The 24,924-nt window shown below is 43.3% G+C and overlaps 1 long non-coding RNA gene across 1 annotated transcript in view; it reads left to right on the forward strand.

Moving 5' to 3' along the window:
• Positions 1–230: 230 nt before the first annotated feature.
• Positions 231–24,924, forward strand: part of LOC144696490 (uncharacterized) — a 73,636-nt gene continuing 48,942 nt past the window's right edge. Inside the window, exon 1 of the long non-coding RNA XR_013580183.1 lies at positions 231–341. This is a non-coding gene — a long non-coding RNA (uncharacterized LOC144696490). The remainder of the gene's footprint in view (positions 342–24,924) is intronic.

Below are 24,924 nucleotides of genomic sequence, written 5' to 3' on the forward strand. Positions count from 1 at the left end.
ATTCAATCGGAAAATCATGACAATATTTCTCAACGGATGGTTGGAGTGGGTTTGGTTTTCCCCATCCCCTCCCCTCCCCCACTCTCAGCCAACGGTCGCCCTAACGGCCGCCGCACTAGCGCCGGCAACGCGGGGAGAGAGAGGAGGGGGGGGTGGGGAGGGTGCGGAAAGGAGCGCGAGCCCAACCCCTGCGGGACACGTGCCTCGTGCCGGGCCGCGAGCTCAGCCCCGCGAGAAAAACGGGGGGGGGGGGGGGGGAAGAGAAGGGAAGGAGGGTGGCGAAGAAAGGAAATCAGAAGAACGGGCGTCGCGGCGAATACAAGGTGGGACCGAACCGTGAGGTAAAATAAAAATCGCGCAGAGAAACCACCCGCCCCCCAAAACAGGCGAGTATCGGGCAGAAAAAGAAGAAAGCGAGCGCTCCCATCCTCTTCTTCCCCCCCCATTTTATTACCAACTCACCGCTTCCTATTTATATATATTTTTTAAAAATCAAAAGCTTTTCCCCGTTTAAGTCCCTCTCCGATTCCGTTCTGTCTTCCGCCGGCGGTTTTTGAGAGAGGCGGGGTGGCGATCCTTACCTCGCAACCCGTCTCCGTCCCCGTAATCTCTACGTCTGGCTGAGCTGGACTAGGCCTCTCCCTTTTTCCCCCCAACCGTCAGTCACCCGCGAGCCAATCAGGAGGTGCCGTTCACTGAGGCCCCGCCCCCTTCATCTGCATGTAACGTCACCGACCCGCTTCCCCCCCCACCCAGAAACCGCGCGGGCCGGCACGTGACCCTCTCAAGAATGCGCGCCATTCTTGCAGCAGTAAATTATGTCCCTGTGGCCAGGGCTGAGGAAAGCAGCAGTATTCATGCAAAAAAGAACCCTTAACCGAATTAAAATTTAACGTTAATATTCGAAAGAATTAAGAATAATGCAACCATATAGAATTGTCCTAGGGAAAGCAACATGGATTTGTAGTATAAATATACAACATATTGAATTTTTTAAAAAAAAATCTTTTTTGTATTTTTTCACTGATTTTCTCCTTAAGAATTGGTTTTGGCTAGAATGGATTACTGTTTAAGTCTCCAGCAGTTGATCGTACTGACCCATGAGTAAGGTATTAATTCCACCACCAAGTAATGGTGTTGCACACATGCAATTTTGCTGCAGATCACCAGATAACTAACAGAAGACAGGAAGCCTGGCTGGTTTCCTTTTTGCTATCCCATGGGCTGCAGAAGCCAATTGTAACCTCATCCTGGCTGTGATCATCCAACTCAGCATTGATTGAAGGAATTCAATGTTGAAGTCTTCTGGTGCCTATGGTTTGAGAACGAGAGGGCATAGCAAATGAAGGAAAAATGACATGAGGGAACTTTTTTCATGAAGTGAACGGTTAGGGTTTGGAATGCACTGCCTGAGAGTGTGGTGGAGGCAGGTTCAATTGAAGCATTCAAAAGGAAATTAGACTGTTATCTGAAAAGGAAGAATGTGCAGGATTACGGGGTGAAGGCAGGGAAATGGCACGGGGGGGAGCTGCTCTTGCAGAGAGCCGGTGAAACATGATGGGCCGATTGGCCTTCTGTTCTCTGATGACTCAGTTATAAACTAGCTTTACCAACAGAGGTAACAGGAGTGTGTTAATCCAACAAGGCAGAGATGCTTTAAAACATACTCCACGCTAGATGTGTGTGTTCGTGTACAGTATGCCAAATGCTTCAGATAATTTTCTTTCATTCATTCACAGCATAAGGAAGGTGCTTTACTTCTGTTCTTTGACAGTAATCCATGCATCTGAAGTTAGTAGGAGCCCCACATTCTTGTTTTTGCAAATCCATGATACCAAAAAAAATTTGCACTTATATAGCGCTTTTCACAACCATCGGACATTTGAAATCACTTTGCAGGCAATTAAGTACTTTTTAAATTATTACACTACACTTTTTAAGCATAGTTACTGTTGTAATGTCAGAAATGTGGCAACTAATTTGCGCTCAGCAAACTTCCACAGACAGCAATGTGACCAGATAATCTGTTTGGAAGGATACATACTGGCCAAGAGACTGAGGATAACTCCCCTGCTCTTCTTCTAAATAGTGCCATGGGATCTTTTATATCCACGCTAGCAGGCAGCTGGTGTCTCAGTTCACCGTCTCATCTGAAAGATGGCACCTCCAATAGCTCAGCAATCCCTCAGTAAAGTACTGGAGTGTCAGCCTTGATTTTTGTGCTCAAGCCCTGGGATGGGACTTGAGCCAGGAACCTTGTTGATTCAGAAGCAAGTGTAAGCCACACCTTTTCTTAATGTTAGATCTGTTTCTCATTCTGAATGCTAACAGGTTAGCCCAAGAGTTCCATTATGGGCAAAAGGCTGCAAATACCCTGTGCTGAAATGCCTAAAACTGTCAAAGTAGAGGGGAGAGATTCAGTCCTCCAAAGATATAAGGTACGACTAGGCTGTCTAGCAACTAGGGCATCATCCATTTGTCTTTGACAATTTCCAGGATCCATCTGCTCTCTCCTATTCTGATAGATTAGGAATTTCCTGGGATATCCACCAAACAAGTTTATGCCCTGGCAGAAGAATATTAACAGCTAAGCAAACATCTCCTCAAGGGCTTGGTTTCATTGTCCTTCTCATAGCTTTAAAATCTCACATCACCTAGCACAGTCTCTGTCACTACTTTACCTCCAAATGGTCAACTGGTCCAAATGATATTTTCTTTGTTGCATAGAAGGGAGTAGAACACCTTGCACATATGGTTGCATCTTTTGTGGAGGAAACTGTTACTTTTGAATAGGCTACCTTACGATGGTTGCATCAGGATTTTTTTTGTTTAGTCACTGATTTCAGAATCATTATAGACCTGAAGAATTTGATATAATAATTAGCAATAATCCAAATGGAATGACTTTAGCCACTGTGGGTGCAAGGTTTGCCATTTAGAAATCCACGTGAGAAAGCTAGGCGCTGATTGAATTTGATGGATTCTTCAATGGTTCAGTGAATAGATAAACTGCCTGATGTGGTATCGAGCCATACAAACTATAAAGATTCAAATTCTGTTCCCAGCCTTTGCTGAGCTTTGGAGGTGCTAATGATTTTCTACAATGGCTCTGGGTTAGGGAGAAGAAAATTAGTAAGGGATCTTGATCATTTTTCACTGATGGCTGCTGAAAATTTCATGTGTACAGCATCAAGTGAAGAAAAAAAATCAGACATAGGTGTGATTAAACAAACTCACCGATGCATACTGCGTAACTCCAGACAAGAACTATCACTTCAGCGAGGTCTGTGGAACTGTACTCAATGCGTTTTAGATTCAAGGAAGGAAAGGTCTGAAAGTTAGTAGAAAAAAAATTCTTTTACATTCCCTTTCTTCATTCTCTGTATTCCTTTCCTCTGATCTCCATCCAGCCACACATCTCCCATTGGGGAATGTATAGAACATATTGGTCACAAAACTGTATTCAAAGTGTCTATATGAAAATACCTCTTTTGCCAAATTAAACCTATTATATCCTCTATTATACTTGATTTGTACATTTATGTCTACTGTATAAGATTCTTAAACAAATGTAATTTATCTATATTTAACTGGAGGAACAGCACCTCATCTTCCGACTAGGCACTTTACAGCCTTCCGGACTGAATATTGAGTTCAACAATTTTAGATCATGAACTCTCTCCTCCATCCCCACACCCTTTCCAATTTTCCCCCTCCTTTTTGTTTTTTCCAATAATTTATATAGATTTTTCTTTTCCCACCTATTTCCATTAATTTTAAATGTATTTCCATCCATTGTTTTATCTCTACCTTTTAGCCTTTTTTGATTCCTTCACCCCACCCCAACCCCACTAGGGCTATCTGTATCTTGCTCGTCCTGCTTTCTACCCTTAATTAGCACATTCCTTTAGATAATATCACCACCTTCAAAACCTCTTTGTCCTTTTGTCTGTGACATCTTTTGGTTACCTCCACCTATCGCTGGCCCTGTATCCAGCTCTTCTTGTCCCAACCCCCCACTTAAACCAGTTTATATTTCACCCCTTTTCTATTTTTCCTTAGTTCTGTTGAAGAGTCATGTGGACTCGAAACGTTAACTGTGCTCCTCTCCACAGATGCTGCCAGACCTGCTGAGTTTTTCCAGGTATTTTTGTTTTTGTTTTAGATTTCCAGCATCCGCAGTTTTTTGCTTTTAATTTATCTCAAAGTTCTACTGTAACCACTGACAGATAAAGTATTGTTAGAATAAACATAGTTTTAACAAGTTAGTTATTGTATATAGCTTACACAACAGAGCTTAATATCAGCAGCATGATTTGAGAACTTGTCCATTCTACATGATCAGTCCCAGTGTTAATAACAAAATTCCTGAAATCATTGACAAATTGCTGGGGTACGGAGCACTGAAAGTAATTTCCAGCAGCATTTTCAATTGCAGGGCACCTGAAATGCACAGAGGATTGGTTAGCTACCAGGAAACAGAGAGTAGGCATAAGTGGGTCATTTTCGGGTTGCCAAATGTGACAAGTGAAGTGCCATAGGGATCAGTGCCGGGGCTTCAACTATTTACAATTTATGTCAAATACTTAGATGAAGGGACCGAATATATGGCTATTGCTGAAAAAAGAGACATTTTTTATCGAAGCTTTTCGTTTTGCACTCATCAGGACAATTCCCCAGAAAATGTCAGTGCTAGAAGATGTAAGACATTGGCATTTTCTTGCGAATTGTCCTGACAAGTGCAAAACAAAAAGCTTTGACAAAAAAGTCTCTTTTTTCAATATTACTCAGCTTCTGTACTATCAGATGACTATTTGAATATATGGTTACTAAATTTTCTGATGACACAAAGATAGGTAGGAAAGTAAGTTGTGAAGAAGACATAAGGAGCCTACAAAGGGGAATAGATAGGCACGGGGAATGGGCGAAAAATTGGCAGATGAAATATAATGAGGGAAAATGTGAACTTATTCATTTTGGCAGGAACAATAGAAAAACAGCATTTTATTTAAATAGGGAGAGGTACAGAGGAATCTGGGCGTCCAGGTACATGAATCACAAAAAGTTAGTATGCAGGTACAGCAAGTGTTGTCATTCATTGCAAGGGGATCGGAATATAAAAGTATGGATGTTTTGCTACAGTTGCACGGGGCGTTGGTGAGACCGCATCTGGAGTAGTGTACAGTTTTGATTTTCTTATTTAAGAAAGGATATAAGTGCATTAGAAGCAGTGCAGAGAAGGTTCGCTCGACTGATTCCTGAGATGAAGGGATTGTCTTATGAGGAAAGGTTAGACAGGTTAGGCCTGTATCCATTGGAGTTTAGAAGAATGAGGGTGATCTTATTGAAAATATAAACTCCTGAGGGGACCTGACAGGATGGATGTTGAAAGGAGGGTTTCCCTTGTGGGAAAGACTTGAACTAGAGGACACAGTTTAAAAATAAGGGGCCTCCCATTTAAGATGGCGATGAGCAGAATTTTTTTCTCTCAGAGGGTCATGAGTCTTTGGAACTCTTTTCTCCAGAAAGCCATGGAGGCAGGGCCGTTGAATATTTTTAAGGCAGAGATAGATTCTTGACCAGCAAGGGAGTCAAAGGTTATCGGGGGTAGGCAGGAATGTGGAATTGAGGTCATAATCAGATCACCCATGATTTTATTGAATGGCGGACAGGCTCGAACGGCCGAATGGCCTACTCCTGCTCCTAATTCATATGTTGTTCGTATGAAATCCACACACACATGTTTGTTGCTGGATAGTTATAAGTAGTGGGAACCTGAAGTTGATTTCCTTCTTCCGCTCAAGAATATCTCACTCAGGCCAAGATCAGGTAACTCAGCACAAATTGGGAATCCAAACTGGAACCTTATTTTTGTAACATGGAGCTTACAAAGCTACTTCTGACATTTGCTACAGTTTTTGTTTGCTATTTGAATGTCACAATGTAAGCAAAAACACTTTTAAGAACTGGCTCAGCGTACTTAAATCTGACAACATAGGAAATTTTACGATTAAATTACAGATTAAAACAATTACAAAACCAAAACATTTCACTAGACACTTTTAAATGCTGCAAGAATATATGTGCATATTTGTCTTGCATCATGAACACAGCATAAAACTAAAAAGTTCAAGCAAGGTTGTAAATTTATTTTATTTCAATCCAGATAATTGTACATGTGGAATGATGTTTTCAAACTTGATCTGTGATAGGATCCCCATGGAACCAGCCAGCCAGCCATCAGATTTCAGTATTGTTGTAGCACAATTTCTGTTGTTCTGTGTACCAGTATGAATTTTGCTGATAGAAGTTAGGGCAAAAGTTCCTGTGTGTGTGCCAACATTTACAGGAACTTTCCATACAAAGGTTTGAAAACCCAGATAAAGCAGTTACTACTGTGCAAATTCAAACAACTGAAAAGAAAGATAAATAGCTTATTTGAGCAGAACAAGAGCTATAGAGATATGAATAAGTACAAGTTGAGATAATCAAATGGTGTTTGGATATGATGGTTCCCGAGCAGATGAGTCAATTCAATGTTATATCAACCAAGGCAGCTTGTCTAGCTTGTAAAATGTAGGATTCTAAGATTAGATAGACATTCCACAGTTTTGCTTATTTACCTCTGGAGGCAGATAGAAACTTTGCAATACCTTTGCAAGGAGATTTGAATGGGTTGTGTGGAGTCCATGATCTGTGGTCTCTGGTAGGCATTTGCTTGATGTGCCAAATTATTATTTTCTGGTTCCACATTACATTCTAAGGGACTGACAAAATGACCATGTTTTTCCACTTCTGCGCTGGCCAGGTGCGATTGTTAAACTATTTGTAATGAATAGGAAGCCAGTGAAAACAGAATGGGAAATTCCAGCCAGTATGTGCTGATCACCAAAGTTTGGACTATTGCAGATTGTGTTTTTAGGAAGATATTTGATGAGCTACGATACTTTAGTCAACTGATTTTTTTTTTTCTTGCCAAGTTGTAATTAGTTTTCTTTCGGGTCATAATGGTGCTTTCTCGCTGCTGTAAAAGTTATGCCTGATCAGCATCCAATACTGGGACAAATGTAGCAAATCAGAAGATATTAGATTCATGGGGAACTTATACTGTTTGATAAGTTAATGTTTTTAACCTTATAATTCTTTAAACAGCACACACTAGATGATTGAAAGTTAAATCAAAGTAAATAAAATAACATTGTTCTTAAGTTCCATCCTTAAAAAACTTTTTTCATTATTCATTAAAAATGTCACACAAAACCAACTGAAATCTCAAGACATATTCAATATAATGCAGATTTCTTTTTGATTTGACTTTTAAAATATTCTCCTTTCAGCAGGTAAAATGGATATATCTAACCTGCTGAGCATAAAACACAGGATGTTGTGCCATGCAGAGGCAAGATTTTGCAAATGTCATTTCCCAGATAGTAAGACCCTGACATGCTGTGAAGAGGATGCTCAGAATGTATAGTAGGCATTTGAACCAATGAGAAGGAGAGCAATATATCGTTACGAATTTTCTCATGTAACAAACATCACTGCATTTCAGATAATGTGATAAATAAACATCCATTTCTATTGTGCTTTAACTTTGCATAGTACCTGCATAAATCAGAATCTGGCAAAGTGCAATTCTTGCCCACAAATAAGAGGAAGGGTGTGTCAAAGACCCATCTGGCATGATTCCTAGGGGATGGAAGCTGCTGCTTTTACTCCTGAGTGCTGCACCTGATGCCTGCCCTGATGCCAAGACCACAGTGTCAAGCTGGCTCTGCACTGAAAGCTGTAAACAATCTCAGTATAGCCTGGTGTGTTAGGTGCTTTCCTTGAGAAACTTTCTTCCCTTCTGAATGTGGATCATCACAGAGAGGAGCATTAATAGTGAGGGTTTCTACAGAATCTCTGAGTCAAATCCACTGCAGAATTCTCTGATGCTTCTTTCGTTTTTCATATTAGAAAAATACTAGTGGGAGGAAGACAAATGTGTGGCTTTCAACTGACCTATATTCCCCAAATTGTGATGCTGCTTCTTGTGTCTGTCAGCAGGCATGTCTCACTCAGGGGCTGCTGTTTCAAGTGTTCCAGAAAACATTTACAAGGCAACTCTATGGGAGAGGAGAAAGTACTGATGAGATCTGCCATGACTGTCAGCAGAAAATGATTTCCTTCCTTTAATGCAAAGTTATTGTATCAGTTTAGTGGACATAGCATAAAGCATGATCCAAGAAAACTCAATTCTTCAAAATAAAGTCTCTGGCTAACAGGCAGTAATCTCACCATATACACATGTGAGAAAAAGCTTTTTACATAATGTAGCAGGTTGCAATATGGCTTGTCTGCAGGAAAGTAAAATCATGTGGCTTCCACAAAAAAGGCATCTTAAAGAGTTTCCCAGTTAGCTTTGCTCCTGAATATGTGGACCATAATAAATCAGTGGTACATTGTTGTAGAGTTCATTTACATCTTTAACTGTGCAACCAATTACAACTGAATATGACTTTGGAGCAAAGTCTCATCCTAAATGCTACTGGAACTTGCCTAAGTTGGGCTGAAACCTTAGACTCATGCAGGACAGGAAGCGGCCATTCAGCCCATTGGACCAGTGCTAGCCCTTTCAAAGAGCAGTTCAATTGAATCTGCTTTCCCTATCGCCCTGCAGTTTTTTTGCTTTTCACGTATTGCATTAACAGCATTAGCTTTACATCCACTACAGCTAAAGATCACATATTTGCAGCCTTATTTGTAAACAATTCCATTCTGGTCTTAAAAAATCAGGTCAGAGTATGTTTGGTTTTCCTGCCCTATTGAGTGTAGAGCAATGGTTTGCCGACTTGTTTGTGTGTGCAGACTACAAACGCTGACAGAATTCCAAGGCACCTTCCCACCCAGTAACAATTACACAATCGCTGAAAGATAGCTGACGGAATCGTCCCAGATTTGCACTAAGTGCAGGAGCGGGCGGGAGAAACTACGTTTTACCCGCCGACTGCAATGGCGGCTTCTCACGCTGTATCGTCCCAGTCCTGCTGCATTAATTATGCATTCCTGGGAAACACGGCGTTCCAATGGAGGGAAGGGGCTGTCATTTGCCCGTCACACCATCACCTTGTATCTTCCTCGCGCTGGGCGCCATATTTAAAGTGCATCCACACGCACACCTCTCTGTGCTTCCAGTCCAGGACTGCTGCATGGAAGACATGGCCCCGAAAGGCAAGAAGAATGCCTTTCCCCGGTTTAATGACGCGTCCAGTGAGTGCCATTTGGACACAGTGGAGACCCACCGTGCTGTCTGCTACCCCGGCTCTGGCTGCAGGAGGGGCAGCAACATCACTAATCCAGCATGGGAGGCAGTGGCAGCGGTGGTCAGCACCAATGCCCTGCAAAAGAGGACAGCCACCCAGTGCCGAAAGAGGATGAATGATCTCCTCCGTTTGGCCAGCGTAAGTCGCTCTTCTCATCACTCTCAATTCACACACTCACAAACCCATCACACGTCCACAGGGATCTCACTCACTGCCAGCTCAAGGGACATCACCATTCACTCTCTCATATACACTTTCATTATCCTCATCCAGTCTGTGGGACCACTCACCACCCACACATGCCAGGCATCCTTTTCATCTGGCCTGGCTGGCATCCTGCTTATGCTTTCTCCATCTGTATTCATGCAGGACAAGCTGGCATACAATAAGAGGGAGAGTGTTCAAGACTGGTGGGAGAATGTCTGAAATCAAGGTCCTCATGGACTTTGAAAATAGAGCCATCCAGCTGGCCAGTGAAGATCTGAACCGTTCCTGTGCTGATGGTGAGGTCAGCTGTGCTCTACCAAGTGAGGATCCAGCAGTGCAACATCCATCAGACAACCATGCTGTGAGTGATGTGATGTGTCCTATTTCACAGGACATTGCCATGCACTAATTATCTCTCCTTGCTTTCACAGGCACATCTGGGAAACAGCAGAGGAGGTGCCTGACCCAGGTCCTCGACTCAAGCCCCGGAGAAACATCTGAAGAGGAATCTGAATGCACCTTCATTGAAAACCCGTCACAGTGCTCACCTAAATCCTTCACCAGCGCAGAGACACACACCTCGGTGGAACCTAGCTTTAATCTGATGAGCATATCATACTGTCTGATCCACAGCAGGTGGCGGCAGGGACTTCCCAGCTCTCCGGCACTCGGAGGACTGCTGGAGGCCAGAAACTTGCTGAGTCTGAGTCAGATGATGAGCCCCTGGACTTGGTCATACCTCAGTTGCTGCAGCTGCAAAGACAAGCTTGGGAACATCAGATTGCAAGGCATGATGGAAGAGTCCATCCACCTTCAGGTTAACGTGACAGCGCTGGCATGCCAACGCATCTAGGTCAACACTGGTAGGATGGCGGCTGCCATACCTTGGTCCAGGACATCACTCCTGCACTGCTGCGTGGGATGAACTCTATCGCTGACGCCATAGTTGGCCTCCAACAGTGTCAATGTGAGAGAGGTCTGGAGCAGCTTGATCTCACCCCAGCTACCCCTTCTCCTCAAGGAGTCAGCCAGGGGCCCCCAGGCACCCATAGGGAGGAGGGTCAGCAGGTGCACCCCCAGGGCCATCCACCCAGGTGACTCTGGGAGTGTCTGGTCCATTCAAATCCCCTCTTGTGACCCCAGCAACCCCAGCTCCACAGGCCGAGGAGGGTACCACTGTCACACAGCAGGACCCTGAAAGCAGGCCTGGGCCTTCCAGAGGATGCCCACTGCGGTGGGCGTAACTGTCAGCAGGCTGCCTGCACCTCCGCTGTGAATGTCAAGGGAGCACCAAGACATAGTGGCAGGGTTAGGAAGGTTAAAAATATGCAATTGCACAGCCTGGGCGCGGGTGTTAGCACTTGTACATAATGTTCACTGTTATAAATAAACTTGCAAGAATGTCTCCATGCCTGTGGCTCCTTGTTCTGATGAGAAGTGTTCATATCACTTAGATGTGAAACTTTGGTTCCTGCACAAGATAAAGGCAGGTGTCTCGGTCCAGGATCTCTTCCCTGTGCTTTGTGCAGCCTTTAGACCAAAGTGATGGTCCGGCCTCACACACAGTGGACACATTACCTGTGGCCAGCACCTCGATGGTGCTTGTCATTGCTGCCAGAATGTCATGGGCAGGTGTCACAGAGTTCTGACATTCTCTCTGTGTGCTCTCAGCACCTTTAAAATGGGGCTGGCACCCATCTCAGCATCTGTTATCAGTGATGCTGTGCTCCTGAAGGGGTCAGGTGCTGAAGGCTGACAAAGGATCGGGTGCATTTAAAGTTTCATGGCTGCGTCTGCATGATATGACCCTGATCACAAAGTGCAAGTGAGTTGCCCTCGGCCGGACAGTAGTCAGACATTTACAGAGACTATCTGAAGACCTATGGAGTGTCCTCACTGCATATCGTCATCATCCTCCTAGAATCAAGCGACTATTAGTGCCTCTGCTGTGTTTCCATGACAGGAGCCTTATCACAGAGGGTATGTGCGCTGCTGTCAGCCAGACTGAAGTCAAACATTCACAGATGCGATGTGAGGATCTGTGGTACCTCTTCACTACATGTCGTCATCATCCTCCACAAATCTAGCAGCTATCTAGCGCGCCTGCCTCATCTGGCCAGTGTGATGGCCTCATCACCGCCTTTGAAGACCTCCTTATCCTTATCCTCATTGACATCCTCCTCATTGGAGGAGACCTCCAACACCTCCATCTCCTCCTCAGCCAGCTCCTCTCCCCATTGCAATGCCAGGTTGTAAAGGGTGCAGCAGACGACGATGATGCGTGACATCCTCTGTGGACTATATTACAGGGCTCCACCAGACGAGTCCAGGCACCTGAACCTCATTTTCAGCATTCCAATGGTTTGCTCCACCAAGCTACAAGTTGCAGCATGAGCCTCATTTTACTTTTGCTCTGCTGCAATCTGAGGCCACCGCATGGGTGTCATCAGCCATGTTTTCTGCGGGTAGCCCTTGTTCGCCGGAGCCATCCCTGCAGCCTCTGTGGAAGACATCAGGGATCTGTGAGCGACTGAAAATGTAGGCGTTGTGGACACTCCCTGGAAACCAAGCACAGACCTGCAGGATGCGTTCGTGGTGGTCGCACACCAACTGCACATTCAGCGAATGGAAGCCCTTGCAGGTAACATAGTTGACTGCTTGACTGCAATGGAGATTTTACAAATGTTAAAATCAAAACTATTCAACTAACATTGTTTAAAGCATTTCCATCTCAATTCCTGTCACCAGGGTTATATTTTTTCTCTGGAACAAATTGCAAAATAAGGTGTACATCTTCATTAAGATCTTGAGTGTGGTTTTCCACACCCACTGCCTCTGATTCTATAGTCTTGTACAATCACGATATCCAATTTCCAGCTTTCCTGAGTCTCCTTCACTAACTGGTTACATATCAATGAACAACAGTCCTTTGGCTTGCATATGTGACCTTCAGGATATACAAGTTTAGTAAATATTTCAAACTCATAGGAGCATCTATTTATAACATTTAAAATGGCTTCCAAACCACATATTTTACAAACCACATGAACATGTATTCCAGTCTGTGACAAAATCTTACTGCTTTAATTTGTTTATTTGTATCAAAGCTACGCCAATGACAATTTAACAGCTTTGCTGTCTGGACTGTTAAACTCATATAGTTTCCAGAGCTTGACTAAGATGAAAAAATAAACCTGTTTGTAGCTATTAAACTGGCGTGGAAACATTTTCTGCTCTCACTCCTGGTCCTTTTTGAACTGCTTTGCTAATTTGTGAGCACACACCCACTACCTTCTGACCTGAAGGGGAGGAGTGAAAAACTGCAGTACAAAAAGGCAAGGGACAGAATGTACATTGCCATGGAAATGCTAACAAAGAGGTACTGAACTTAAACTTCTCAAATGTAGTGAGGCCATAATAAATCCCACATCAGCTTGTAAAGTTTATGAAGAATCAGACCTCTTGCATCAGTTAACCCTTTCCTATCTGAAAAGAAATAAGGACTAAAGTGGTACAAACAATGATGAAAATAATTAATGCAAATAAATTTATCAATGTATTAAATATACACGTTGTAATGGGTTATTTTGTACCAACAAAATAAATCTTTGTCATTTGACAGAGCAAGTCTTAGCTCCTCAATAGAATGCAGAGGGCAATGATCAATGAGAAATGCTCTGCCTAGGTAAAATAAAGTAGGGATTTGATCTTGAACTCCTGTTTCTGAATGAGATGGATGTAAATACACATAGCATCGTAAATAAGGTTGGTGAGCTGCAGGCACAAGTTGCCACATGGGAGTATGAAATGGTAGCAATAACAGACCTGGCTTAAAGAAGATTAGGAACTTAATATTCCCGACTACAAGGTATTCAGAAAAGGTAGGGAAGGGAAAAAAACAATGTGGGGTGATGGCAGGGTTCGTCAGGATAACTATTACAGCACTGGAGAAGGATGATGTAATTGAAGGGTCAGGGAGAGAAACCATTATATTATTAAAGAACACTAGAGGAGCTATTATGTTACTGGGTGCATACTGTAGGCCAGGGGTTCTCAACCAGAGGTCTGCAACCCCCTAGGGGTCTGCCAAAAATAACTAGAAAATGTGTAGGAAACAAATATGACATGTACCCATAAATTAACTACTTACCATCCAGAAGAAATGCATACATTTGTCTGAATGAGTTTTCCTTATTAAATAGGGTCATTGCATTCTGAAGATAGTTCATTCTGTGAAGCATTTTAAAGTGTCTCGACTACATGAAACAGCAATTAATTCAACACCATTAAAGACTTTTATGTCTCAATGAGAATTCAGTGGATGGCGACTGTCATGTGACCAATCAGCAGTGGAGAGAGGTCAAGGTCCCAGCTATGAGGCATCTGACATAGGCCGGGATTTTCTGGCCCCACCGCGGGTGAGGCGGCGACCCGGCCAGAAATCCATTGACTTGCGGCGGGACCGGAAGATCGCGGCGGCGGGTGCGGAAAATCCCGCCCATAGTTTACTAGAGCCACTCCTGCCTCATGGTGACACGAAACATTACTTAGGTGTTAGTATTTGAGAAATTTTTTAAAATACACTTCAATTGGAGAGGGAAGACATGGGATGTTAGGTTTGAATGTTGGCACAAGGATTGAGAATTGTTATTCAGCACCAGCAACAAGTTTAAAATTTAGTGAAACAAAAATAATAATGAATCTGTTTAATTGTACAATTAGTTTTTTTGCAGCAAAATACTTGTGTTTTAGCAGGCCTGTGAAATTTTTATGACCTGGGGGGTGTGTGACAGGGTGGGATTGGGTGGTAGGGCTTAAGCAGAGAGGTTGAGAGCCACGCTGCTAACGTACACTAAATTGTGAGGAGGAGTTAGAGGAGCCAATTTGCAGCCAAATTACAGAACAATGAAAAAAACTATAGAGGAATGATAATGAGAGACCTCAATTATCCTATGAGAGACTGGGATACTAACAGTGTAAACTGCAAAGAGGGGGAGGAATTCCTGAAATGTGTACAAGAGAACTTTCCTGATCAGTGCATTTCCATTCCATCAAGGAAGAAAGCAATGCTGGATCTCGTTCTGGAGAATGAAGCTGGGCAAATGGATCGTGTTTCAGTGGGTGAACATTTTGGGAACAGTGAACATATCATTAGGTTTAGAATAGTTATGAGAAAGGACAAAGTACAAACAAGCATGATAATTCTTAACTGGAGGAGAGACAGCTTCAGTGAATTGGAGAGATCTGGTACAGGTGGGTTAGGATCAGAAATTGGTAGGCAAAACACTAATTGAGCAATGGGAGGCTTTCAAAGAGGAAAAAAGAAAAATGTAAAAGTTTTACATAAGTCAAGCGTCTAACTTGCAGGAACAAGAGAAGGAGCTGATTGGTGAGTAAGTCTACTTTACTTTCTAGTCTCTAGTTTATAGTAAATGGTCGAAAAGTAAGCTTAAGGTATGGCAGGGTGGTTCGGCCATGCAGAATGGCCATTCTGTGGCATGTGGGGAGTTGTGGACACTTCATGTGGCCTAGACAAGCACATGTGCAGGAGGTGTCACCAGCTGCAGAAACTTGAGTTTCAGGTTTCAGAACTCGGGCGCTGGCTGGAGTCACTGTGCTGCATCCAGGACACTGGGGACTACATGGATAGCATGTTTAGGGAGGTGGTCACACTACAGCTTAGTAGCATGCAGAAAGGGAATGGGTGACCACCAGAAAGTCTAGGAGGACCAGTCTTCCTGCCTTTGAAGCAGTGGGAGGCATTCAAAGGGGAGATTCAAGCGATCCAGAGTAAACATGTTCACACAAAGAAAAAGCGTGGGATGGTCAAACCTACAGCCCCTGGATTTCAAAGAGCTTAAAGGGTAAGATGAGGCAAAAAAGGAAAGTTTTTATCAGACATCAAAAACTCAATAGTACAGAAAGCCAAGAGGAGTATAGAAAGAGGAGGGGTAAGATCAAAAAGGAAATTAAGAAAGCAAAAGAGGGCATGAAAGGATATTGGCAAGCAAAATCAAGGAGAACTCAAAGATGTTTTATCAATATATTGTAAATAAGAGGATAGCTAAGAAAAGAGTAGGGCCCACAAAAGACCAAAAAGGTAACCTATGTGTTGAGGTGGAGGATGTGGGTATGGTTCTTAATGAATCCTTTGCGTCTGTCTTCACAAAAGAGAGGGACAATGCAGACATTGTAGTTAAGGAGGAGTGTGAAGTATTGGATGTGATAAACATAGGGAGGGAGGGAGTACTAAGGGGATTAGCATCTTTGAAAGTGGATAAATAACCAGGGCCAGATGAAATGTACACCAGACTGTTAAAAGAAGCCAGGGAAGAAAATGCAGAGGGTTTGACCATCATTTTCCAATCCTCACTGGGTGCAGGTGAGGTGCCAGAGGATTGGAGGTCTGCTAATGTTGTATCTTGGTTTAGAAAGGGAGTGAGGGATAGACTGAATAACTAGAGCCCAATCAGTCTGACCTCGGTAGTGGGAAAATTATTGGAATCAATTCTGAGGGACAGAATAAACTGTTACTTAGAAAGGCATGGATTTGTTAAGGGAAGGCCATGTCTGGCTAATTTGATTGAATTCTTTGAGGAAGTAACAAGGAGGATTGATGAGGGTAGTGCAGTTGATGTGATTTATGTGGATTGTAGCAAGGCTTTTGACAAGGTCCCACATGGCAGACTGCTTAAAAGAAATAAAAGCCCATGGGATCCAGGGGAATGTGCAAGTTGAATACAAAATTAGCTCAGTGGCAGGAAACAAAAGGTAATTGTTGATGGATGCTTTTGTGACTGCAAGGCTGTTTCCAGTGGGGTTTCGAAGGGCTCAGTACTAGGTCCCCTGCTTTTTGTGGTATATGTTAATGATTTGGATGTAAGTGTAGGGGGGGAATGGTCAAGAAGTTTTCAGACAACACAAAAGTTGGCTGCACACTTAATAATGAGGAAAATTGCTGTAGACTTCAGGAAGATACCAATGAACTGGTTAGGTGGGCAGAGGGGTGGAAAATGGAATTCAACCCAGAGAGGTGTGAGGTTATGCATTTGGGGAGGTCAAACAAGGCAAAGGATTACACAATAAATGGGAGGATACTGAGACGTGTAGAGGAAGTGAGGGACCTTGGCGTGAATGTCCACAGATCCCTGAAGGTAGCAGGACAGGTTGATAAGATGGTTAAAGCATATGGGATCCTTTCATTTATTAGCCAAGGCACAGAATATAAGAGCAGGGAGATTACGCTGGAACTATCTCAAACATTAGTTAGGCCACAACTTTAGTACTCTGTGTAGTTCTGGTAACCTCACTAGAGAAAGGATGTAATTGTATTAGAGAGGGTACAGGGAAGATTTACGAGAATGTTACCAGGACAGGAAAAGTGCAGCTATGAGGAGAGATTGGATAGCCTGGAATTGTTCTCCTTGGGACGGAGGAGGCTGTGTGGAGATTTGATTGAGATATAAAAAATTGTGAGGGGCCTGGATAGAGTGGATGGGAATGGCCTAATTACTTTACCAGAGAGGTCAGTAACTAGAGGTCATAGATTTAAAGTGATCGATAAAAAGATTAGAGGGGAGATGAGGAAAATGTTTTGCACCCAGATGGTTGTGGGGGTCTGGAACTCACTGCCTGAAAGGATAGTAGAGACAGAATCTCTCAACTCATTTAAAAGGTGCCTGGACAAGCACCTTAAGTGCCATAACCTGCAGGCCTATGGACCAAATACTGGAAAGTGGATTAGGCTGGGTGGCTCGTTTTTTGGCTGGCACACCCATGATGGGCAAATGGACTCTTTCTGTGCCATAAACCTTCTATGATTCTATTCTATGAAATCTATAAAGAGGAATAAGAGGGGCAAAGAGCAAATATAAGAATAGATTAGCGTTTAAATAAAAGGGAATCCAAAAATCTTTTCTAAACATATAATTAGTAAAATTGTAGCAAAAGGAAGGTAGGAGGCGACTATGATCAAAAAGCAGATCTGCTTTGGAAGCAGAGGGCATGGCTGAGGTACACTAAATGAGTACTTTGCATCTCTCCTCACTAGGACAGAAGATGCTGCTACCAATGTAGCAGTACAGGAGGAGGTAGTAGTGATATTGGATGGGATAAAAGTAAAGATGTACTTAAAAAGTTGAGAGTCCTCAAAGTATAAAAGTCACCTGGATTGAATGGGATGTCTTGTAGGTTACAAAATGGCAAATTGCAAATCTTCCAAATCTCCTAAAAAAATATAGTGGTGGTGCCAGAGCACTGGAGGATTGCAAATATTTAAAAAGAGGGAAAAATCCACAACTGCAGGTCTGTCAGCCTAATGATTGTGGTGGAAAATTTTTTAATGACTATCTGGGATAAAATTAATTAGTATTTAGAAAGTATGATGTTATAAATACCTAGTTCATGATTCATAGTAATATTTTAGAGGCAATCTTTAGTTCTAAGGAGATTAAGGTTTAACTAGAAAATGGGATGAATGCAATTAAAGCAGCTTGATGGCTATTACACTTAAAATGTTGGGGCCATGTTGACTTAAGGGATTAACAGCTAGAAAGGTAAGATCATAAAACAGCAGGCGGGCTTACTTCACTGAAGAATTGGAGGTGAAGTGTCTACACTGCCTGCAAAGAAATGCAGCCCAGAGAGTTGTTTTGTTTGGGGAGTTAGAGCTACAATTAATTAAAAAACATTCAGTAAGCCCTGGAATGCTATGTCGTCATGAAGATGGGGTGAGCTTGAGAAAGTTCTAGGGTTTCAATTTTATCTGTGGGCTTGATGGGGGAGTGAGTATTCTGCAGCAGGGGAAAAGGCCATACCAAAAAGGTGCTGCTATTAGCAGGTTCCAGGCAGCAAAAGTATGACTGTTAGCTGGCTCTGTGTAGTTAGGGCTCAGGAGAAGTCCCAGGGAGCAAATCAGGTTGCAGAAGGTCACTGGCTCCTTGCTGAGAAAGATTAGGGCTCAGAAGAATTCCTGGGAGCCATTTACAATTTGGTGTAGCTGGGGAGATTGGAGCTTGGTGAAATCCAGTAGTAGTGTCAGGCCAGTGAAGCTAGCTGGCTATCTAAGTGCTGAAATTGCGCCAGTAAGCAGAGACTGGAATGCAGACTCAAAAATCCAGCGGAACAGAGTCTCAGAAGATGCGATTGAAACCCTGGGAGGTGTGCAGTCGTTGAGGCAGTCCGAGTTAGAGTGGCTTTGAGGAATTCAGAGGTGAAAAGTGAAAAGTTTGGAGACCCTCGTGAAGGAGACAGAGTTTCAATGAGATTGGTTGACTCAGCTTTTGCTGATGTCTGGGTGGGTTGCTGAAAAATCCGTGGGATCTGTCTTGGAATTTATTGTACAGTGTGGTGTATTCGGTCACAGTTTTCCTGTTAATTCACACGTATTTCATATTAACCCTGAATCTTAGAGTATAAGATAGATATTGTAAATTCTTTTTATCTTTTTGATCTTCTATAATAAAGTTTAAATTTGTTTGTTCAAAACCCGTGGAATCTTGTGACTTTATTTTCTTAGCAAGGGTCTTGAATTTCAAACTTTGTCTACTTTTAAACAAAAAGTTATTGGTCCATAACAGGATTTTACTAAAACACCTGGGGGTCTGGTCCAGGATCATATCATAAATTGGGGACTCTTGTGGGATTTTAAATCCACAAATACAAGTGCTGATACTTGCTGAGGTTAGGGTTGATAAGATTTCACAGTCTTGTAAGATTTAAAATGTGAATTTTACTATACTGACTGAAACGCACAATGGCTTTCTCAATTGCTATGACTTTTCTGGAGAGGCAAAGTTTATCCCTAAGTGATTTGCAACAATTAACCAAGGTTAGGTTAACCGCATTAGAAGAGCTGAAGTTGCATTTAAAAGCAGGGGCTAAGAAATCAGACATAATTGAGGTAATAGCACAGCATTTGGAATTAAAAGAAGAGAAGCCTAACACAGGTGTGACAGCTTGAGTTAGCTAGAATTCAGTTGTAGATAAAGCAGCTTGAGATAGATAAAGGAAAAAGAAATGAAGAAGTTTGAACTCGAGTAAGGAAAAAGAAAGAGAAGTTAAAAAGCTCAAACTGGAAAGAGAAATGCCAAAGTTTAAACTTGAACTCCAGTGAGAGAAGTTAGCAAGGAAGGAAAGAGATTTTCAAAGAGAGAACGAATTTAGAAAACAGGAACTGGCTAGAGAAAAGCTTAGGGTACAGGGTGATAGAGAGTCTAGTAGTGCGGAGAGCTTAGTAGAGTCTAGTAGTTTAGACGAGGCATCGAGTCCCACTCCAAGCTTTGATACAACAAAGTCTTCACCTATTGCCAAAATTAACTAAAGATGGAGGTGAGAGATATATAATTTCATTTGGAAAGGTGGCTACAAAGTTAAAGCGGCCAAAGGACACATGGGGCTGAATTTTTCCCCCGTTGGGGGGGATGTTGATGGACGGGCGCATGCGGGCACGCTTCCAATCGGCACCCCCGATTGGAGGCGCGGCGCCATTTTACATGGGCGAGCCAATTAAGGCCCACCCAGCGTGGCGTCCGCAGGGAAGCGCTATGCGTTCCCTGTGCGGGCGGGGGGATTCCTAAAATCGAGAGTGCGCTCTTTCGCGCGTGCGCATGAAAGAGCGCACTCATCTCCCTGAGGCTAAGTGCAGCCTCAGGGAGATAGGCGGTACGTGCAAAAATAGTAAAAGTAGAAAAAAAAAAATTCCCTTAAATGCCCCCTCATGTGACAATGTCACATGAGTTGGGACATGTATATAATTTCCAACAAAACTTTATTAAAATTTTTAAAACCCTACATGAAACCTCACCCCACCTGTGGATGAGGTTTCATGTTTTTTCTACTTTCTGCCGGGGCTCCCGGCCTGCCCACCAACCTTAAGGTTGGACGGGCAGGTCCACTAATTACTTTAATTGATCTGTCAATGGCCTCAATTGGCCATTGACAGGTCGACGGGTATGCTGCTGATTTTGCTGCACCCCCGCCTTCCTGAAAATTTAAATGGGGCAGGGTGACTTTGGGAGTTCCGCCCAACATCATCCCCCGTCATTTTACGCCTTGGCGAGCGGGCCCCACCCCCACTCGCCGACAGTACAATCCTGCCCATGGACTCTTATTTTGCAAAATGTTTTGGTTGGGATGGCTATGGATGACCAAATGAAACATTTGTAGAATTTGCAAAGGAGAAAGGATGTTGGGGAGGCAATGGTATTGTCACTGAACTAGTACTCCAGATACCAGGGTAATGCTCTGGGGACCCAGGTTCGAATTATGACCATGAATCGATTGTTGTAAAAAAAAACCCATCTGGTTCAGTGATGCCCTTTATGGAAGGAAATCTGCCGTCCTTACCTGGTCTGGCCCACATGTGACTCCAAACCCACAGCAATGTGGTTGACTCTGAAATGGCCTAGCAAGCCACTCAGTTCTCAAGGGTAATTAGGGATGGGCAATAAATGCTGGCCCAGCCAGTGACGCCCACATTCCATGAACAAATAAAAAAAAGTGTTTTTGACCCCTAAAGTTAGAACAAGCTTTTGAGAATGTGAAAGAGCTAATAATACTGGAACAATTTCAAAACAGCATCCTAACAGCTATTAGGTCACATACATGGGAAGCAGCAGTTCTGGCAGATGTGTATGATATATCACATAGGCAGCTAAGGGGCAGTAGATCTCTATTTGTAAATCCACAAGAAAGATGGAGGAATAGAAAAGAGTCTAGCTTTAGGGAGAAGGCAGAAGCTGTTCCAGTTAATAAAAATTATAGTTTAGAGGATAAAAGTGATGTTACAAAACCAGTATGCCTTTATTGCCATAAGGCAGGACATCTTAAAGCCAGTTGTTAACATAAGAAGCAGGAACAGTAGACAATTCGGCCCCTTAAGCCTGCTCCTCTATTCAATAAAATCATGGCTGATCTGCTCGTGTTTTGAATTCCATATTCCCATCTACCCATCTACCCCCGATAACCTTTGATTCCCTTGCCTAACAAGAATCTATCTACCTCTGCCTTAAAAATATTCAATGACCCCCCCCTCCACCACCTTCTGAGGCAGAGTTCCAAAGTCAATCCTCAGACAACCCTCAGAGAAAAACTTTCTCCTCATCTCTGTCCTAAAAGGGCGACCCCTCATTTTAAAATAGTGCCCCCTAGTTCTGGACTCAGCCACAATTGGAAGCATCCTTTCCACATCCACCTTGTCAAGGCCATTCAGGATCTTGTGTACTTCAGTCAGATCATCCTTCACTCTTCTAAACTTCAGTGGAAACAAGCCCAGTCTGTCCAACCTTTCCTCATAAGACAACCCGCTCATTCCAGGTATCAATGTAGTAAACCTCTTCTGAACCACCTCCAATGCATTTACATCCTTCCTTAAATAAGGAGACCAAAACGGCACACAGTATTCGAGATGCAGCCTCACCTATGCCCTGTATAACTGAAGCATTACATCCTTACTTTTATGTTCAATTCCTCTAGTAATAAAGGATAGCATTCGATTAGCCTTCTTAATTACTTGCTATACCTGCTTACTAAGCTTTTGTGACTCATGTACTAGAACACCTAGATCCCTCTGCACCTCAGAATTATGCAGCCGTTCTCCATTTAAGTAATACTCTGCCATTTCATTCTTCCTGCCAAAGTGAATAACTTTACATTGTCCCACATTAAACTCCACTTGCCTACTCACTGAACCTATCTATACCTGTCTGCAACCTCCTCATGTCCTCTTCAAAAAATACTTTTCTACCTATCTTTACATCATCTGCAAATTTAGCTACCATGCCATCACTCCCTTCATCTAAGACATTGAAGTAAATTGTAAAACGTTGAGGCCCCAGCATATACCCCTGTGGGACGCCAATCGTCACATCCTTCCAATCTGAAAGAGACCCATTTATACATAACTCTCTGTATTCTGCCAGTCAACCAATCTTCTATCCATGCTAATATATTACTCACTGTACCATGAGCTTTTATTTTCCTCAATAACCTAATGATGTGGCACTTTATCAAATGCCTTCTGGAAATCCAAGTATAGTATGTCTACAGGCTCCCCTTTATCCAAAGCACATGTTACTCCTTCAAAAAACTCCAATAAATTGGTTAAACATGATTTTCCTTTCACAAAACAATGCTGACTCTTCCAAATTACCTTGGGCTTTTCTAAGTGCCCAGCTATAACCTCCTTAATGATCGATTCTAACAACTTCCCCACGACAGAAGTCAAGCTGACTGGCCTACAGTTTCCTGCCTCCCTCCCTTCATGAATAGAGGGGTTATATTTGCTACTTTACAGTCTGATGGAACTTTCCAGGATCCAGCAAATTTTGTAAAATTAACACCAGCGCATCTACTACCTCCTTAGCCACGTCTTTTAAGGCTCTAAGATGTAGTCCATCAGGACCCAGAGACTTATCAGCCCGCAGCTCCATCAGTTTGCTCAGTACCGTTTCCCTAGTAATTTCAATTTTCACAAAATCCCACTCTCCCTTTCACCTCCTGATTTGCAGCTATTACTGGAATAGAGTCATAGAGGTCTACAGCACAGAAAAAGGCCCTTCGGTCCATCAAGTCTGCGCCAGTCAAACAAGTACTTAACTATTCTAATCCCATTTTCCAGCACTAGGCCTATAGCCTTGTATGCCATGGCATCGCAAGTGCACATCCAAATACTTCTTAAATGTTATGACGGTTTCTGCCTCCACCACCCTTTCATGCAGTGAGTTTCAGATTCCCACCACCCTCTGGGTGAAAAAATTCTTCCTCACATCCCTTCTAAACCTCCTGCCCCTTACCTTAAATCTATGCCCCCTGGTTATTGATCACTCCACCAAGGAGAAAAGTTCCTTCCTGTCTACCCTATTTATGCCCCTCATAAATTTATACACCTCAATCATGTCCCTCTCAATCTCCTCTGCTCCAGGGAAAATAACCCCAGTCTATCCAATCTTGCCTCATAACTAAAACTCTCCATTTCAGGCAACATTCTGGTAAATCTCCTCTACACTCTCTCTAGTGCAATCATATTCTTCCTATAATGCGGATTCCAGAACTGCACGCAATACTCTAGCTGTGGCCTAACCAGCATTTTATACAGTTCCAGCATAACCTCCCTGCTCTTATAGTCTATGCCTCAGCTAATAAAGGCAAGTATCCCATATGCCTTCTTAACCAAAGATAAAAGCAAAATACCGCGGATGCTGGAAATCTGAAACAAAAAATAAAAATAGCTGGAAAAACTCAGCAGGTCTGACAGCATCTGCGGAGAGGAATACAGTTAACGTTTTGAGTCCGTATGACTCTTCATCAGAACTGAGGAAATATAGAAATGAGGTGAAATATAAGCTGATTGACGGAGGTGGGACAGGTAGAGCTGGATAGAGGGCCAGTGATAGGTGGAAGCAAAGAAGAGATTGCCAAAGATGTCATAGACAAAAGGACAAAGGGGTGTTGACGATGGTGATAATAGCTAAGGAATGTGTTAATGGTGACATTAAGGGTAGAAAGCAGGACGAGCAAGTGACAGATAGCCCTAGTGGGGGTGGGGTGGGGGGAAGGGATCGGAATAGGCTAAAAGGTGGAGATGAAACAATGGATGGAAATACATTTAAAAATAATGGAAATAGGTGGGAAAAGAAAAATATATTTTAAAAATATAAATTATTGGAAAAAGGGGGATCGGAAAGGGGGTGGGGATGGAGGAGAGAGTTCACGATCTGAAGTTGTTGAACTCAATGTTAAGTCTGGCAGGTTGTAAAGTGCCTACTCGGAAGATGAGTGCTGTTCCTCCAGTTTGCGTTGAGCTTCACTGGAACATTGCAGCAGGCCAAGGACGGACATGTGGGCATGAGAGCAGGGTGGTGTGTTGAAATGGCAAGCGACAGGGAGGTCTGGGTCATGCTTGCAGACAGACCGAAGGTGTTTGGCAAAGTGGTCACCCAGTCTGCGTTTGGTTTCTCCAATGTAGAGGAGACCGCATTGGGAGCAGCGAATGCAGTAGACTAAATTGAGGGAAGTGCAAGTGAAGTGCTGCTTCATTTAAAAGGAGTGTTTGGGCCTTTGGACGGTGAGGAGGGAGGAAGTAAAGAGGCAGGTGTTGCACCTTCTGTGGTTGCATGGGAAGGTGCCATGGGAGGGGGTTGAGGTGTAGAGGGTGTTGGAGGAGTGGACCAGGGTGTCTCAGAGGAAACAATCCCTGCGGAATGCTGCCGGGGTGGGGAGGGGGGGGGCGCGGTGGGGAAGGGAAGATGTGTTTGGTGGTGGCATCATGCTGGAGTTGGCGGAAATGGCAGAGGATGATCCTTTGAATGCAGAGGCTGGTGGGGTGATAAGTGAGGACAAGGGTGACCCTATCATGGTTCTGGGAGGGAGAGGAAGGTGTGAGGGTGGATGCGCGGGAGATGGGCCGGACACA

This window comes from Cetorhinus maximus, chromosome 22 (genome assembly GCF_964194155.1).
Source record: "Cetorhinus maximus chromosome 22, sCetMax3.hap1.1, whole genome shotgun sequence".
NCBI lineage: Eukaryota > Metazoa > Chordata > Chondrichthyes > Lamniformes > Cetorhinidae > Cetorhinus > Cetorhinus maximus.